Below are 19920 nucleotides of genomic sequence, written 5' to 3' on the forward strand. Positions count from 1 at the left end.
ATTACAATAATTGTTCGAATCAAATAGGACATAGAAAAGTAAAACAAAGATACATCATGGGCCAATGCGCCGCCCATCCAACTGCCAGTGGTGCTCTACTAGATCATCTCAGAGCCGACCATGAGTGGTTGCATCCTTAATCTCACGATGTGCTTGAAGAAAAGCGTGTATGTGAGAAGGGTTTCTTTCCTGTTGCACACGAGTACTAACAATGTCATAGAAACAAGGGAGGTTTAACCCGCATTGCCGCCGATATCTTTTGATATGCACTAAACCTCATGATACCAGCGGCGGATCTACGACGTTTAAAGTAATCGGAGGCAGCCTCACAATCGGTGACAATCTTCACAAACAAACTACGACGCATTCAGTACCTTCCGTGAAAGAGACGAGGAGGGTATGTAAGTACCTCCGCGAAGTAGTCTAGCATCAAATGCTTGTTGTGACGCCCCGAGACCGTTGTGACAGGTGTCTTTCAGTTATTCGCCGTCGTTGCCATGTCATTTGCTTGGGTGTTGCTTTTCATCATTGCATCATGTCATCATGTCATAAATCTTTTGCATCTCAACTAAATAAATTGTGTGGATCTTTGATCCATTTAAATCGAGAGAAGAGTGACTTCTCTTTATAACATATCCTCTCAATATTAGGGAGCTATAATAAATATTCCATTCTTTTGAAATTAAACATAACACACTTGCAAATATTCCCCATGACTTTTCTGCTTCAAGTTTGCTCCTCAAACTTTGAAATAATTTTTTTCATCTTTTCCTGAGCTCCACCAAAGATCTTAACATTTTTAGGCACTTCAAAAACCTGTCCTAGTTCAAACCTTTTGTTTTAAATTCAAAAAAATTGAATTTATTCTTTCAATCTTGGTCATTCCTAATTTCTTGGATCAACATGTTTTTGTGTGAGTCCAAGAAATTTAACCTCGTGCCCAAATTCTTTCTCTAACCTTCCCTTCTATCTTTTCCTTTCTCTTATTTTTCTCTGTTAAAAAAAAGAGTAGGGGAGAGGGAGAAGAGAGTCCAGCCCAGCTGGGCCTCTAACGGGCCCAACCTTCCCCTCAGCCAACTAGGCCTCCTACCTGCAACCAGGCCGGCCCATTTGCGTCAAGCCCAGCCCAGCGCCTATCTAACCCTAGCACGCCCGAACACTCCATCTCCTCAATCGCTCTCTCCCTCGTCTCCCTCCAGGCCGCCGCATCTCCCCTCGACCCGATCCCCCCCTCTCTCTCGATCTCCTCCCTCACGTCGCCAGCGAACGCCCTCGCTCAGCCCAGCCTCCTCACTAGCTCCCCATCCCTTCCTCCTGGCCAGCCGTGCCCCTCCATGGCGCTGCCTTGCTGCTCCCTCCGGCGAGCGCCGCGCCGTCTCCCTGCCTTGCCTGCTCTATCGGCGTCACCAACAGCAGCGGTCCGGCGCCCAAGCTCCTCCACCGCCCCGCCCGTTCCCGGCCGGATCCCGCCGGCAGGGCCTCGCGTCCCCGCTTCAGACGACCGTTGCTGCGTCATGACCTCAGCTCCACCTGCGAAGCCCGATGCCCCTTGGCGCGTCAGCTTCGACCCCGATCAGATGCGCCCGAGGAGCTCCCCGAGCGAGCTCGCCGGCGGCCCCTGCGTTCCACGTGACCTCCGCTGCCTGCCGGCCCCTTCTCCGCCTCGCCGTCGTTTTGCTGCAGGAGTCGAGATGTCGCCTCCTTCAGTTCGTCAGCCGACATCGCGGCCTCGACCTCCATGGATGGCCTCCTGTACTTCGAATGGGAGGAGAACCGCTGCGTTGACCGGATCGGTGCCGCTCCAGGCCACCCACTGTACAACTGCTTTGAGAGAACCCGGATACGTCAAGACCCGGGCCGACAAGTATCACGACGTCCGTCGATACGCAAGTCCCTTGAAGGTCCACCGATGCCTAGTACGATTACAGGACCGGAACGAAGTACCACGATGACCGTTGACATGTACCACTACACCGCACCAAAACGACAAGACCGTCCCGGATATTGTCAAGTACCACTTCGGTTTCGGAACGCGACGAGTACCACGACTACCCTCGAGGACATTGGTTCCATCAAGTTCGACTACAACGTGTGTACAACTACCGCCGCCGTGATTTTCGACAAGACGTCGCGTGCCTCTACTTCCACTACCGAACGTCCCGAGAACGTCTACTTCCCCTACACCGCATCGAACTTGAACCCCTCCGATAATGCACGCTTCAAAGGTATAACGTCGAGACGACCGCCGTGGATGAATGTTGCGTGATGTATGAGTTGCACCCTATGTTTGCACCGTGTCCGAGTTGTCACTTGCTCGGTCCTCCTCTTCTGCCACTAACTCGTGGGACACCCGGAATCCGGGAGCGCCCCACCATCTTTTGCACGCATCCGCACACTTCTCCTTTGCACCGGTATCTCCGTGATCTACCGGAACCGATATGTTGCCGTGGCATCATTTTCGGATTCGTCGTCGTGGCATCCTTTCTTTCCACCATGGTGACAAATGCTTCATAATGCTCTTGTCAACTTTTAATAAATATTGCATAAAACTTGCACAGGTCATTTGCATCATGATAATAACATTTAAATGTTTAAAATTGTTGTTGCACCAACTTGTTAAATGCATATGAGGTTTTACGGGAATTGTTGCTTGTTGTTCCGGCCTCATTTAAACTTGCCTAAATAGATAATTTCTTTATGCTTCTCCTCTTGCCATGCTTAACAACATTTAATATTGTTGAGTACCTAAACAAGAGAGAACTAAATAATTGATGTTGTGTTCCGTCAATATGCAACCCATTGCATATCGAGCTCCACTTAATTTGTAGTTTTGTTTGTTGCACTTTGCCATGCCATGCCTCTTTAAATCAGACATACATCATACTTGTTTACGCATCGTGCCATGCTTATGTGGTGGTTGTTTACTATGTGTTTGCTTCTTTCCGGTGTTGCTTCTTCGGGTTAGTTCCGATAACGTCACGTTTGTGAGGTTCCGTTCGACTACTTCTGTTTGTCTTCTTCATGGACTCGTTCTTCTTCCTTGCGGGATCTCAGGCAAGATGACCATACCCTCGAAATCACTTCTATCTTTGCTTGCTAGTTGCTCGCTCTTTTGCTATGCCTATGCTGCGATTCCTACCACTTGCTTATTATGCCTCCCATATTGTTAAGCCAAACCTCTAACCCACCTTTTCCTAGCAAACCGTTGTTTGGCTATGTTACTGCTTTGCTCAGCCCCTCTTATAGCGTTGATAGTTGCAGGTGAAGATTGGAGTTTGTTCCTTGTTGGAACATGGATATTTTGTTGGGATATCACAATATCTCGTATTTAATTAATGCATCTATATACTTGGTAAAGGGTGGAAGGCTCGGCCTTATGCCTGGTGTTTTATTCCACTCTTGCCGCCCTAGTTTCCGTCATATCGGTGTTATGTTCCCGGATTTTGCGTTCTTTACACGGTTGGGTTATAATGGGAACCCCTTGACAGTTCGCCTTGAATAAAACTCCTCCAGCAAGGCCCAACCTTGGTTTTACCATTCGCCACCTAGCCTCTTTTTCCCTTGGGTTAGGCCAGCCCAAGGGTCATCTTTATTTTAACCCCCCCCCCGGGGCTAGCGCTTGTCTAAGTGTTGGTCCGAAATAGAGCCACTTGCGGCGCCACCTCGGGGAAACTTGAGGGCTGGTTTTAGCTGTACGTAGTGTTCATCCGGTGTTGCCCTGAGAACGAGATATGTGCAGCTCCTATCAGGATGTCAGCGCATCGGGTGGTCTTGCTGGACTTGTTTTACCATTGTCGAGGATGTCTTGTAACCGGGATGCCGAGTCTGATCGGATTGTCTTGGGAGAAGGAATATCCTTGGTTGACCGTGAGAGCTTGTGATGGGCTAAGTTGGGACACCCCTGCAGGGATTTGAACTTTCGAAAGTCGTGCCCACGGTTATGGGCAGATGGGAATTTGTTAATGTCCGGTTGTAGAGAACCTGAAGCTTAACTTAAGTAAAATGCATCAACCGCGTGTGTAGCCGTGATGGTCTCTTTCCGGCGGAGTCCGGGAAGTGAACACGACGTTGGAGTTATGTTTGGCGTAGGTTGTTCTAGGATCACTTCTTGATCATAGATTCTCGAACGTGCTTTGCCTTCTCTTCTCGCTCTCTTTCGCGTATGTTAGCCACCAAATATGCTAGTCGCTTGCTGCAGCTCCACCTCATACCTTTTATCCTACCTATAAGCTTAAATAGTCTTGATCGCGAGGGTGTGAGATTGCTGAGTCCCCGTGACTCATAGATACTTCCAAAACCAGTTTGCAGGTGCCGATGATATCGTGCAGGTGACGCAACCGAGCTCAAGGACTAGCTTGATGAAGATCTTGTCGATTGTGTTGTTTCGTTTCTAGTTGATCAGTAGTGGAGCCCAGTTGGGATGATCGAGGATCTGTGTAGCTTTTGGGGTAGTCTTCTTTTATTTTGAGTTCCGTAGTCGGACCTTGTGTGTATCTGGATGATGTAATGCTTTATTCATGTATTGTGTGAAGTGGCGATTGTAAGCCAACTATGTATCTCTTTCCCTTATGTATTACATGGGTTGTGTGAAGATTACCTCACTTGCGACATTGCTTACAATGCGGTTATGCCTCTAAGTCGTGCTTCGACACGTGGGAGATATAGCCGCATCGTGGGCGTTACACTCGTGTCCGAGAGCGCGGTTCCGGTAGATGGTGATTCGCCCCATCTTCGACCCTCTCCTCTGATCCATAAGCTTCGTGCGGTCTTCAAACGCTTGCACGTCGATGAGGAGGCTCATCATCTCGATGTCGTCGTCTTGCAACAACTCGTCAATGTCCGAATCGTCGGATGACGACCAATCCGACGAATCGGACAACGAGTCCATGTCGTCGTTGTTCACCTCCATCTGCATACCGAGTGGCAACAATGTGAGTGCCAATGAAGCAAAAATTAAAAACTGAAAAAAAATCTCACCTTTGGGAGTCGGAGTTGGCGTCGGGGGCCGGCGTCGAGCCGGGCGGGGACGCGTCGGGGGCCGGCGTCGAGCGGGGCGGGGACGCGGGCGGGCGGCGTCCAGGGCGGGGCGGGGCGGGGCGCGGAGGGGCGGTGGGCGGGCGGCCGGGGCGGGGCATGGAGGGGCGGCGGGGCGGCGGGTAGGCGGCGGGCGGGGCGCGGAGGGGTGGCGGGCTAGCGACGGCGGCGGCGGGATCGGGAAAGGGCGCGACGCGGGGATGAAATTTCCCTCCCGCGCGAGGGTGGAAGAGGAGTGCGGGTTGGGGGGAGTTTTTCCTCCCAACCCTCACTTGTACAGGTTGTGAAAATGTTTAAGGGTTGAACCTCTAAATTTTTTTATGGATTTAAGGGTTTTAGTCTACGGCTTTTTTTAATGAAAACTGTAAAAAAGCAATTATTTTTAGAGGTTTGAGGGCTCTACTAGACTTGCTCTAAGGGTTTCCTTTTCCTGACGGAGAAGGGAGGGGAAGGGAGGAGGGGAAGAGGGGAAAAGAAGGGTCTTTGGTGTTTGGTGTTCGATGAAGCCAGAGTAGTTTTCTTTTTCCTCTTTTTTTTTAAAAAACAACTTGAAACTTTATTAATTAAAAATAATTGTTACATCGTCTATCAAGAGAGTTACAGTATCTTCCATGGGCTCCTCTATCCAATCCTTAGTCATGGAACTTTTTGCTAATCTAACAAGCTCATGAGCTACTTTATTCGCTTCCCTGTTACAATGTTCAAAACTGGTTTGAGGAAAATCACAGGCCATAAAAAGTAATCCTCAAAAGTTGCAGCAGCCGGTCCCGCAGACTGTCCTCCGTTCTTCATTGTGTCGATGACCTCTATATTATCAGAACTGATAATTAGACGATTGCAGCCCGTCTTTTGTGCCAACAGTAAACCAAATCTGAGTGCTACCGCCTCTGCTGTCAGGGCATCCGCACAGTACTGAATCCTCCAGTTACCACCTACTATGAGCCCGTTCATCCGCACAGTACTTAATCCTCCAGTTACCACCTACTATGAGCCCGTTTATCCCTTCTTTCTACTAAGATCCCGTTCGACACTCGACCAGCTCTGCAAAATAGAAAGATATGCGAAGTACCGATTCATCCGCTCCGTAATTTTCAACTGCGGTTACGGCAGCTCCGTGAGCGGAGTCGAGGAGCAGAGGGCCTCCGAACAGGCCTTAAGATAAGATGGAAGCGCGGGGGTACGTAATTAGCGCTAACCTTCTTTTCGTGTCAAGATGTTTTTCTTTTTGAGATTAATACTCCGAAATTTCGGGTCAACGTGTTTTTTCTTTTGGAAATTTCAAGTCATTGGCACCAAATTAGTACTTCCAAATCCGAATGAAAACCAAGCAATTATTGTATTGCTTGAGTCTCGTGGGCATGTATATAGGGGTACACGATCAATTTGAAGTACAGTACAAGGTAGAGTGTTATACTATGTTTTCTAACTAATTATGATGATACTCAATAGATTCGAATAAATTGATGCAATCTGTATACAATGTATATAGATTCTATCTCTCTCAGCATGTATACAGCATGTACATTGTATATAGATTGCCTCAATTAATTCGGAGTACTAAAATCATCTTAATCTTCTTTACTACTACTCCCTCCTTTCATAAATATACAAATAAGAATATGTCGGCGGAAGAAAAAAAAACCATTACTCCGTAGCAACACCTATATAGGAACAAGAGTATTAAAGAATTTTAAGGGGGGATATAGATGGCACTTACGTATGTAGATTATTCCCAACTGCCATTGCTGCTAGACCCGGATTATCCATCAGGGCTCATTTGGTTTGAAGGAAATCTAAACCTAGGAATTTGGAGTAGTATAGAAATTTGATAGGATGGTACTTGCCATCCTAAGAAATTGACTTGCCTCGTTCCTACACGTAAAATGAGTTTTGAGTGGATGTGTAGTTTTTTTTAAATCATAGGAAATGAATAGTATTTCTATGAAATTCCTTTACGTATTTTCTACAAACCGAATGCATATATAGAAATTTTTTCTCTAAAATCCTTGTTCCCATATTTTTCCTATAAAAATCCTCCAAATCAAACAAGGCCTCAACCTTCTTCTCGATTGGGTCTGATCTTCTCGATCTACACTAGTCGACGAGATGCAGACTATACTATGTGGCCCTGGATTTGTCTCACAAATTATCTTCATGATCCCCCCTATAATCTATTTATACCGTCAAGGCAAAGCATCCATTGTCTCGGAGTCGTATTTCTAGCTGTACCGGACACCGACCCAAACATCTTCTCCCTTTCTTAAAAAGTTTCCGAGTCAAAACAAATTGTGCTGGAAACTACCCAATAGCTGCAATTTCCGAGATGCATTCATTATCTCGTCGTGCCTTGCCGTTTTGGAGATACATTCATTAATAAACCTTGTGTGAAAATTCAAAATAAATAAATAAACCTTGCGTGACTGTTGCACACGTTTCAATCATCTGCTCATTCATGCCAGCTAGAGCATCTCCACCCCCCCCCCCCCCAACAGGCTCCTTCAAGCCTCTTTTTTATCGCCGGCTCAAAAAAATCGGTCCAATCTTACCTCAGGAGCCTAAGTTTCACCGGTTAGGATCGAAATTAACATCGACGGACACAGGGCCGAACCCGGCGCGTTGGGGCGCTCGGGGGCGCCGGGGAACGAATTTGGCGCAAAAATTGGTGGACCCGCCGAGCCAGCGACTGGACAACGCCGGGAACCTTCGTCGTCCTCATCGCCTTGGTTCTCGCGGGAATCAATGCGAAGGCTACCGCCAATCAGCCCTCCGTTGATTTATGGGCGGCGCAGTGAAGGCGCGCCGCCGCGCGTCCTGCCCCCTCCCACCACGCGCCCGCATTGTTGCCGCCCGCTCGCCGCTATAAAAACCACCCTCCCTCGCCACTGCCCACACACTTGCCTTGCCACAGCTTCTCTCTCTTTCTCTCTCTCTCGCTCTCTCTCTCTCTCTGTCTCTCTCTCTGTCTCTCTCTCTCTCTCTCCGCCAACGCCCCTCGCTCCTTTGCCGCCGAGGCCCTCTCTCTCCCCCCATCTCAAGCCACGACCGATGGCCGAGCGTTTCCCCGGCGACGGAGCGGCAGCCAACGGCTTCGGTCGCCGCCATCTCCATGAGTGGGAGGCGTGTCTCCTCCACGAGGCGGACTACCCTGCACCGCCCGACATGCGCGTGCCGGGCTCGTGGAGGCTCAGCGTCGGAGGAGTCCCCATGCCCCCGCTGCCCACCGACGCTGAACGCCGCATCAAGATCGCGTGGATCCGGTCGGTGCTGCCGGAGGAAGCGTTGTTGGCGAACGTAGTAATTCAAAAAAATTCCTACGATCACGCAAGATCTATCTAGGAGAAGCATAGCAACGAGACGGGAGAGTGTGTTCACGTACCCTCGTAGACCGAAAGTGGAAGAGTTATGTAACGCGGTTGATGTAGTCGAACGTCTTCATGATCCAACCGATCCAAGTACCGAACGTATGGCACCTCCGTGTTTAGCACACTTCAGCACGATGACGTCCCTCAAGATCTTGATCCAGTAGAGGGTCGAGGGAGAGTTTCGTCAGCATGACGGCGTGGTGACGGTGTTGATGATGTGATCCGCGCAGTGCTTCGCCTAAGCACTACGACAATATGACCGAGGTGGTAAACTGTGGAGGGGGCACCACACACGGCTAAGAAACAATTGATGTGCTTTGGGGTGCCCCTGTCCACGTATATAAAGGAGGGAGGGAGGAGGAGGCCGGCCCAAGGGGGGCAGGCCATGGGGGGGAGTCCTACTAGGACTCCGTTCTTAGTAGGATTCTGCACCCTTTCCTTCCAACGGAGAGGGGGAAAGGGGAAGGGAGAGGGAGGGAGAAGGAAAGAGGGGGGCCGCGCCCCCTCCCCTTGTCCAATTCGGATTGGGGCAACGGGGACGCGCGCCTCCTCCCGTGGCATGCCTCCTCTCCTCCACTATTGAAGGAAATATGCCCTAGAGGCAATAATAAAATTATTATTTATTTCCTTATATCATGATAAATGTTTATTATTCATGCTAGAATTGTATTAACCGGAAACATGATACATGTGTGAATACATAGACAAACAAAGTGTCACTAGTATGCCTCTACTTGACTAGCTCGTTGATCAAAGATGGTTATGTTTCCTAGCCATAGACATGAGTTGTCATTTGATTAATGGGATCACATCATTAGGAGAATGATGTGATTGACTTGACCCATTCCGTTAGCTTAGCACTTGATCGTTTAGTATGTTGCTATTGCTTTCTTCATGACTTATACATGTTCGTATGACTATGAGATTATGCAACTCCCGTTTACCGGAGGAACACTTTGTGTGCTACCAAACGTCACAACGTAACTGGGTGATTATAAAGGTGCTCTATAGGTGTCTTCGAAGGTACTTGTTGAGTTGGTGTATTTCGAGATTAGGATTTGTCACTCCGATTGTCGGAGAGGTATCTCTGGGCCCACTCGGTAATGCACATCACTATAAGCCTTGCAAGCATTGTAACTAATGAGTTAGTTGCGGGATGATGTATTACGGAACGAGTAAAGAGACTTGCCAGTAACGAGATTGAACTAGGTATTGAGATGCCGACGATCGAATCTCGGGCAAGTAACATACTAATGACAAAGGGAACAACGTATGTTGTTATGCGGTTTGACCGATAAAGATCTTCGTAGAATATGTGGGAGCCAATATGAGCATCCAGGTTCCGCTATTGGTTATTGACCAGAGACATGTCTCGGTCATGTCTACATAGTTCTCGAACCCATAGGGTCTGCACGCTTAAAGTTCGGTGACGATTGGTATTATGAGTTTTTGTGTTTTGATGTACCGAAGGTAGTTCGGAGTCCCGAATATGATCACGGACATGACGAGGAGTCTCGAAATGGTCGAGACGTAAAGATCGATATATTGGACGACTATGTTCGGACACCGGAAAGGTTCCGGAAGGTTTCGGACATATACCGGAGTACCGGGGGGTTACCGGAACCCCCCGGGGGCTTAATGGGCCTACATGGGCCTTAGTGGAAATAGAGGGCAGCAAGGGGAGTGTGGGGCGCGCCCCCCAAGGCCCAAACCGAATTGGTTTAGGGCAAGGGGGTCGGCCCCCTCTTTCCTTCTCCTCCTCTCCCTTTCCTTCCCTCTCTCCTACTCCTACTAGGAAAAGGAGGAGTCCTACTCCTAGTGGGAGTAGGACTCCCCCTCTTGGCGGGCCTCTCCCTGGCCGGCCACCTCCTCCCCTTGCTCCTTTATATACGAGGGCAGGGGTCACCCCAAAGACACAACAATTGATCATTGATCTCTTAGCCGTGTGCGGTTGTCAGGACCCCGATTCTAAGTCACACCGATCTAGCCTGTAACACCTCATATCACTTTGCGGCCTCACGCAAGGTATCCCCACGGGTGTCGCCTTACCATGGCCCGGGACCGTTTGCGCCTTTTGGCTCACGTATATGATAGTGTCACTAGCATCCATATGACAGAGAACCTGGGCCGACATGACTAGTCGTGAACCCAAAGTGGCACTAACTTACGGGGACAGGCATACATGACCCAGTCTCGAACGTGCCGGTCATCAACATGTGAATCCGGGCTGTAGCAACTGGGCTAACAGGACTCCGGTAACCCGGGCTGTAGCAGGCTAGCAGGACTCCGGAATCACTGCGTGACATTTCCCCGAAGGGACAAACACAGGAACAAAGTGGATCACATGCCGGCCAGTCTAAGTGTTCCGGAGCGGTAGTAACTGGGCTAGCAGGACTCCGGCGAACCGGGCTGTAGCGGACTACTATGGCTCATGGAAGCACAAGACTACATTTCCCCATAAGAGAGGCTACCAAGGATAAACAACTAGGTTGTCGGATCCCACACATACCAAGCATTTCAATCATACACACAATATGCTTGATATGTGTAAATACAACATGGCATCACAACAAAACTCTACGACTCAAAGTATTTATTCATTAGGCTCCGAGGACCGAGATATTACAAACATTGGTCTCATGATCCATCATTCAGAGCATACAAGTCAAAGCACACGCGGAAGCTTAACATGTCTGAGTACAGACATCTATAAATGAAAAAGGCTGAGAAGCCTGACTATCTACAAGACCCTCCCAAGGGTACAAGATCGTAGCTGAGGTAACAAGCTAAACGTCGAAGTCCACGCGGAACTACTAGCGAGACTGAAGTCTCTCTACAAAACATAAAATAAACAAACTTGAGTACAAATGTACCCAGCAAGACTTACATAAGAACTATCTACATATGCATCGGTATCAACAAAGGGGCGGTGGAGTTTAATTGCAGCAAGCCAGCTTTGAATCGGTGGCTATCCTGAACTACGACTGCAATTAACTCTTTTGAGGTGGCACACACGAGTCCACATATTCACCATACCAATACACCACTATGGATCCGCTCCCGTCTCCCTACGAGAACGCCATCCATAGCACTCACGCTTATCTTACGCATTTTAGAGTATCCACTTTCACTTGTCTATGAACTATGCAAGGGGTACAAGTTTCCATATCCGAGGAATCCGGCTATTCGAATAGATAATGATAACCCTGCAGGGGTGTACTTCTTCACACACGCTCTCGCCACTTACCACCATGTACACGTCGTGTATCTCGGCAACCTTCAAGCGGAAGCCCGGTGAGGGAGTCGGCCATGACCTGACTAATCACACAAGTCTCTCGTCCAGGTTTATCGCCTATTCGGGTTCCATCCGCAAGGAGATCCGGCTGGGGTGTCGCTCACGGCCCCAAACGATGTGTGCAGGGTTCCCAAGCCCACCATCCGGGTGCCACTTGGTACACCGTGCCACTGTGCCTAGTCTGTCCCAAGCCCACCTGTACCGGGTGCCACTTGGTAGACTACTAACACTACCTACAAACACAATAAACTAGTTGCAACTCCTGGATAGAGATCGAGTTGATTAATAAGTCGAGAGGGGCCGAGTTACCGGAACCCAATGTGTGCTAGTAACTATTCCTGGATCACAAACACAGAACTCAGTTCCCGAGGACGGCTGCAATGAGACAACCCACCATGTACTCCTACATGGCCTCTCACCACTACCTTTACCAAATCGTGTTCACACACTTAGCTCTGAACAGTAGGACATGTTCACCACATTCCAATTCATCCCCGATGAATCGGACCTGACTCAACTCTAAGCAGTAGCAAGCATGACAAACAAGCATGAATGAGTAGGCACATCATTGCTCAAACAACTCCTACTCATGCTAGTGGGTTTCATCTATTTACTGTGGCAATGACAGGTCATGCAGAGGAAAGGGGTTCAACTACCGCATCATGTAACAGTTGAATCGTTGTTGTCCTAATGCAGTAAAAGAGAGCAGGAGCGAGAGAGTGGGATTGTATCGGAATGAACAAGGGGGTTTTGCTTGCCTGGCACTTTTGAAGATAGTACAGCTCTTCGTCGGTGTCATCGAACTCATCGCCGGATCAACATCTACTGAGGGGGAACAAATACCGGCAACAGAGAGGAAACACAATCAATGCAATGCACAATATGATGCATGATCATGACATGGCAATATGCTGTTGATTGAGCTAATGCAACTAGCAACAGGTTAAATGAAGTTGGTTGAACCCAAGATTCAAATTCAAACTCCATATGTGGATAATCAAATGCTAGACATATGATTTGCCCTATTCAGCAACTATAAGTTGTTCTAACATGCATGAAAATGATACAAATGGATAGATTGGATTTTTCTGATCATTTTTCATATATAAATTATTTCATTTGGAGTTACGGTTGAATTTCTATGATTTTTAGAAGTTTATACTATTTTTTGGAATTTCTGAATTATTTTAAATACAGAAAATTATTAACTGCGTCAGCATTGCGTCACTGAGACGTCCGCAAGTCAACTGTGGTTGACCAGGTCAAACCTGACGTGTGGGGTCCACATGTCGGTGTAAAAGAGGACTAATTGAGATTACCTAGTTCCTAACCAAAAAATTAGCAGGCGGCGGGGGGGGGGGGGGGCGTTGTCAGTGATCTAGGAGGTTAATTAGTTAGTGCTAATCTGGTGGTTAGCCTAATTAAACTAGCGCCACGTCTGCCCGCCGAAGTTGGCCGGCGGCAACCAAAACCGCGGCGGAAGCTCGCCGGAGACGCTGCTCCAACAGCGGTTCGACGCGCTAAGCACACCAGTCTGTGGCCCTTCCTCCCGCACATCCAACGGAGGTAGCAGGGTGGCGCAGGGTCGCCGGAGTTGGCGACGGTGTTGAGCCGAGCGGCTGCCGAAGCCACGGGCACGAGGCAGGCGTCGCTGCGGTGCACGGGAAGGCCAACCGAGGCTTCTACAGCTTCCTAGGGACCTGGAGAGCACGCGGGTGCTACGGAGACGAGCGGAAGAGCTCGGGAGCGCGAGGCTCTTCGGCCATGGCGATGGCCCGAGCTCGATGCTCGCGAGGCAACGGCTAGAGGGCGCGGGGAACAACGGGAAATGGGGGAAACGCATCAGAAGCTCACGGCGGTTCGGTGGAGAAGGACGGCGGGGTCGGGGAGGAGCTGGAGCAAGCGAATCGACGGCGGGGTCGTCGGTGCCGAAGCTTGAAGACGACGAAGATGCCAGCGATGAGGGGCTCCCGAGGTTGTGGTCGTTGGCTTGTCGGCGTGTGGTGATGAGGCGGAGCCGATGGGCACGCTAGCTTTGTGAGGGAGGCTCTGTGGGCGAGGCGGTAGTGGACGGCGGCGACGAGCTCCGCTCGGGTGGCTGCAACGCGAGCACTGGGGAGAGAGGGAGGAACCAAAGAGGGGGAGATGCAGGCGGTGCCGTGGCGCTCTTGGCGCCCTCCAGCAGCAGCGGCGGCAAGCAGGAGGTGGCCGCACGCGTGCTGGCGTGCGGAGGCCACACGCCCTGCCTACTAGCATGAGGTAGGGATGACTGGCATCTCTAGTGGGCTGGGCTGCTACAGTAACGGGCTGGCGAGGTATTCTCTCTCTCTCTCTCTCTTTCTAATTTTGTTTCTGTTTTTCTATTTTTTGCAGTTTGTTTGCGATTTAGTTTTGACACCAAATCAAGTTTAAACTTCATGAAAATAATTGTGCTAGCTAAGTGGACTTATCCAAAGCCACACAACAATTTTCAGAATTATTGAACATATATTTAATATATAATAAATATATATCCAATTCAAATAGTTGTTGAATTAATTTCAAATGCCCAAAATAAATATTTCTGAGACTCCAAAAATATTGGTTTGAATTTTACCTCTTGCCAATATTTTACAGAATAACATGAACATTTCCTTGGACTCATTTGAAAAGATTTTTAATGTTGATTATTTCTGAAGTGATTTCTGAGGGTTTCAACTAACCTCAATTCAACTTTCGGAATTTAGACATGATGCATGGATGCTCTCTTGTGCAACTATTGCAAACAATTTTAGGGCTGTGACAACTCACCCCCACTAAACAAGAATCTCGTCCTGAGATTCAAGACGTGAGGTAAGAAGACAGAGGGGACACAAAGCCGACATGATCTTCATGATCCAATTGTCCTTCTCAGAGATGTTGATTCATTGCTCCAATTGATCTTGACGTCTTTGCTATCGAGATCTTCATCCAACATGATGATGACGGAAAGAGACTCTCTACCGAAATCGATCTTCTCGAAGATCGAACAACTCATGATCAAATTATGGGGTGAGATGTAGGAACATCTCTCAAGATGAGACACAAAACACATATCGAGAGTGGAGGAAAGAAACATATGACGAGGTTTCGATTTGGCAGGCTACAATTCCACACTTGACTAAGATGGAGCATGAATTTCAAAGTAGCAAGGAGATAATTGCCATGATTTCGTAACATGATACCTTAAGGAAGGTGACTCGTAGAATTATCCCCTTAAGTGGCAAAAGGAATTACTTTTGATACAAAGATCATTGAAACTCTTTATACCAGCCTAAGGCAATCACAATCGATCATTTGAAGGAGTCGGAAAAGGATGGCATACTCACACTAGAATGGATGATCTGGACTACCTTGTTGAAGACAACGCAATGAGTGATTTTTGCTTATCACCGGAAATGGATGGGACCCACGGTAGGGCCACTTTTGAAGATGATCCTGGACAACAATTACTGAGAAGGCAGATCATAGTAAAATGGCACAATGGCGAGTGCAAGCTGGGGACAAAATGCAAATGTTGGGAATGTTCCAACCATCATATCTGCCTGAGATTCAGATCTGGTTGGTAACAGATACTTCAGACTCAACATGTCTGAAAAGAAAAGTTGCAACACAAATCGACGAGATAACGTTGCGAGATTCTCGGGAAATGAACTATGATAGCAAGCTCCAAAACATGAGCTAGTTCTGCTAAACACATGTGAACACGCTGTCCCAGACAAGCATAACCACATAGTAGTCTTATGATAAAACACTACCGATTTCAGGTGGGGAGCCATCATCGAGGATATCGAAGTCCTTATATAAGCCCCGGGTCTTAAGAAGGAGCTTATTTTCCTTGAACAAATCAATCAGTGGCTTGGGGTGCTAGGGAATACGTATGGAGTGGAGGTAATTAATCTACCAAACCATAGAATACTTCGCACGTATGCATGACTGAATTGGGACGATTCTAGGGGAAACAAAACAAACCTTTCTCAAATTCATGGCGGCAACTTGCATCAGATGCACATGAATTAGAGGAAGTCACATCTTTCATCCGGACATATGCTTCATGAATGGAACATGAGGGCAATGCTTATAAAGTTTCGAACACTAACTGGATGTTCAACCCGAATCATGGAGAAGTTAAAAATGTTGTTGATGGGTTCAACAACAATTCATCTAGGTTTCCATGTAAGTGGAATTCCATAATTATGTGAACAAGTGATAGCATTGGTCAGACCCAAAAGATATAATGGTGTATGCTCGAGGGATCAACCAAGAGTAAGACAACATTAAGAATATCGTTGGTTCTGATTTGATTTAACGATAACCCATACTCAAATCAAAGATTGGATAAGATGATAGGTCCATTAAATGATCACGAAGGTCAATCGATGAAAATACCATCTTTCTTCAACACACATACAAGATATCCCCTAAAAATGAACTAAGTTGGACAAGCTTTTATCTCCCAACTCTCCAAGTTATTGTTTATCTTATCCAACTAGTTCAGGGGTAACCAACACAGATCCTTGGAGAAAGGGTGGTTTAATGGAAAACCAACTTGATCACGAACTCAACATAACAGTCAGGGGACAACCTGGTGATACTTCTGAGAAGATAATCAGTAAATCACGAACCACCGATATGTTATTAAGCTCGAGAACAATCTTGCTTTTCAAGGCAAAACGACATGATCAGAAGAGCAAGGGATTCAATCCTAACTCAAGGATCAAAGAGTGCACCAAAATAAGGACAAGGTAGCACGATCAATCCTAGAATAGTGATTAGATAACCAACACGCTAAGAATGATATTAATGTCCATTAACTACCAAGTAACACGGTTGCTAGGGGTATTGATTTCACACATCACAGTTCACTTGTCGACATTCCGGTTACAACAACACGGAACCGAGGAATGGATAATGATGGCGAGAAGTATCACTTCGTCAAGAATTCATATGAGGTGGTGCAATTCTCATGGCAATCCTGACATAAAGGGGGTAATACTCTGAGGTAGAGCAGAACAAAAGCTGGATTGGCATTTTGATCTGTGGAATACAACTACTTTGACCAATCCAAGAAATGGATGAGGTGCTGGAGTTTGTTTCTCCTAGTCATTCCAGAATAGAATGGCTTGACGGACCACAAGAATAATAGGCATTGATGAACACGAATGCACAACTATTCCTGACTATCAATTGATAGACTAGATTAGGATACAACTAGAGAGAGGGGCAACTCAAAGGAACATATATCTTTCTGAGTTGTGGATGCATAGATTAGTATGTCAAGCAAAGGTCAACATTTCTTTTGGATAACCCATGCAGAAAGGTAGAACTGGAAGATTCACAATGTAAAATGGAGAACTCATCAAGAGCACTCTGGTTGTGATCTTTTGGTTCAAAAGAACTTCTGCCTTAATGGTTCATGGTATTTGGAAGAAGAAAATACCACGGACCTCGAGGACTATCGCAAAGGTTACTAATATCCTAAAGGAACTAGCAACACTATCAACATGAAGCAAGTAGGGTGAATCTTGGGCTTAAGAACCCAGAAATAGAATATCTACTACTAAATGGCATCACGGGATGCTTTCGAGAATGGTGGACAGGCTCATCACACTGGGAACACAAAACATTGCTAGATTACTGAGTGGTTCTCGAATACACCTAGGGTCATAATACTAACTCCAACATACATGTCAAGGCAACGGAGTACCTCAACAGACCGATTAGTGTGCTTAATCTGGCCCAAAGGAACATCGAGAATGGGAAGAAGGGATTTACAAATGTATCAGATTGTTTAGAGACCTGGGATGACTCGGACAGCATAACGGTTGTAATTGCTCAACAAGATTTGAGACAACCTAGAAAAATGGTGGCATAGCCACTCAACATCACAAACTCACGGTTCTGGTTCAACTGACAACATACTAAAAGTAGTAGAAACTGAACTAAGGCTTGAACTCAACAATCCTAGGCAACTACGGTTTAGTAACATGTCATCCTGAGAGATAGAAGAGAAGCCTAGTTCTTAATCCCCGTAGAAAAGAAGAGGTTGACTCAGAGCAGAAGGGCATAAGGTAAAGGAGTAAAAAGAGCCTTACGTTCCCATCCACAATCAATTCCCTTATATAACTAAAGCATTTCTAGACTCAACTTCGACCAGCTTGGCTTGGTAATCCTACAGGCAGTCAGGCTCTGATACCAAACCTGTCAGGACCCCGATTCTAAGTCACACCGATCTAGCCTGTAACACCTCATATCACTTTGCGGCCTCACGCACGGTATCCCCACGGGTGTCGCCTTACCATGGCCTGGGACCATTTGCGCCTTTTGGCTCACGTATATGATAGTGTCGCTAGCATCCATATGACAGAGAACCCGTGCCAACATGACTAGTCATGAACCCAAAGTGGCACTAACTTACGGGGACAGGCATACATGACCCAGTCTCGAACGTGTCGGTCATCAACGTGTGAATCCGGGCTGTAGCAACGGGCTAACAGGACTCTGGGAACCCGGGCTGTAGCAGGCTAGCAGGACTCCGGAATCACCGCGTGACATTTCCCCGGAGGGACGGACACAGGAACAAAGTGGATCACATGCCGGCCAGTCTAAGTGTTCCGGAGCAGTAGTAACTAGGCTAGCAGGACTCTGGTGAACCGGGCTGTAGCGGACTACTATGGCTCATGGAAGAACAAGACTACATTTCCCCATAAGAGAGGCTACCAAGGATAAACAACTAGGTTGTCGTATCCCACACATACCAAGCATTTCAATCATACACACAATATGCTCGATATGTGTAAATACAACATGGCATCACAACAAAACTCTACGACTCAAAGTATTTATTCATTAGGCTCTGAGGACCGAGATATTACAAACATTGGTCTCATGACCCATCATTCAGAGCATACAAGTCAAAGCACATGTGGAAGCTTAACATGTCTGAGTACAGACATCTACAAATGAAAAAGGCTGAGAAGCCTGACTATCTACAAGACCCTCCCAAGGGTACAAGATCGTAGCTGAGGTAACAAGCTAAACGTCGAAACCCACGTGGAACTACTAGCGAGACTGAAGTCTCTCTACAAAACATAAAATAAGAAAACGTGAGTACAAATGTACCCAGCAAGACTTACATCAGAACTATCTACATATGCATCAGTATCAACAAAGGGGTGGTGGAGTTTAACTGCAGCAAGCCAGCTTTAACTCGGTGGCTATCCTAAACTACGACTGCAAGTAACTCTTTTGAGGTGGCGCACACGAGTCCACATATTCACCATACCAATACACCACTATGGATCCGCTCCCGTCTCCCTACGAGAATGCCATCCATAGCACTCACGCTTATCTTGCGCATTTTAGAGTATCCACTTTCACTTGTCTATGAACTATGCAAGGGGTCCAAGTTTCCATATCCGAGGAATCTGGCTATTCGAATAGATAATGATAACCCTGCAGGGGTGTACTTCTTCACACACGATCTCGCTACTTACCACCATGTACACATCGTGTATCTCGGCAACCTTCAAGCGAAAGCCTGGTGAGGGAGTCGGCCATGACCTGCCTAATCACACAAGTCTCTTGTCCAGGTTTATCGCCTATTAGGGTTCCATCCGCAAGGAGATCCGGCCGGGGTGTCGCTCACGGCCCCAAACGATGTGTGTAGGGTTCCCAAGCCCACCATCCGGGTGCCACTTGGTACACCGTGCCACTGTGCCTAGTCTGTCCCAAGCCCACCTGTACCGGGTGCCACTTGGTAGACTACTAACACTACCTACAAACACCAGAAACTAGTTGCAACTCCTGGACAGAGATCGAGTTGATTAATAAGCCGAGAGGGGCCGAGTTACCGGAACCCAATGTGTGGTAGTAACTGTTCATGGATCACAAACACAGAACTTAGTTCCTGAGGACGGCTGCAATGAGGCAACCCACCATGTACTCCTACATGGCCTCTCACCACTACCTTTACCAAATCATCTTCACACACTTAGCTCTCAACAGTAGGACATGTTCACCACATTCCAATTCATCCCCGATGAATCGGACTGACTCAACTCTAAGTAGGCAATGACAGGTCATGCAGAGGAAAGGGGTTCAACTACCGCATCATGTAACAGTTGAATCGTTGTTGTCCTAATGCAGTAAAAGAGAGCAGGAGCGAGAGAGTGGGATTGTATCGGAATGAACAAGGGGGTTTTGCTTGCC

The 19920-nt window shown here is 47.5% G+C and overlaps 1 long non-coding RNA gene across 1 annotated transcript; it reads left to right on the forward strand.

The window, feature by feature from the left end:
- Positions 1–1156: 1156 nt before the first annotated feature.
- Positions 1157–4565, forward strand: LOC147959234 (uncharacterized). Its single transcript, XR_015611753.1, has 3 exons — positions 1157–2225; positions 2966–3054; positions 4302–4565. It is a non-coding gene; the product is annotated as an uncharacterized LOC147959234 (long non-coding RNA).
- Positions 4566–19920: the final 15355 nt, after the last annotated feature.

This window comes from Triticum urartu, chromosome 7A (genome assembly GCF_056163025.1).
Source record: "Triticum urartu cultivar PI428250 chromosome 7A, HENAU_Tu73, whole genome shotgun sequence".
NCBI classification, from domain to species: domain Eukaryota; kingdom Viridiplantae; phylum Streptophyta; class Magnoliopsida; order Poales; family Poaceae; genus Triticum; species Triticum urartu.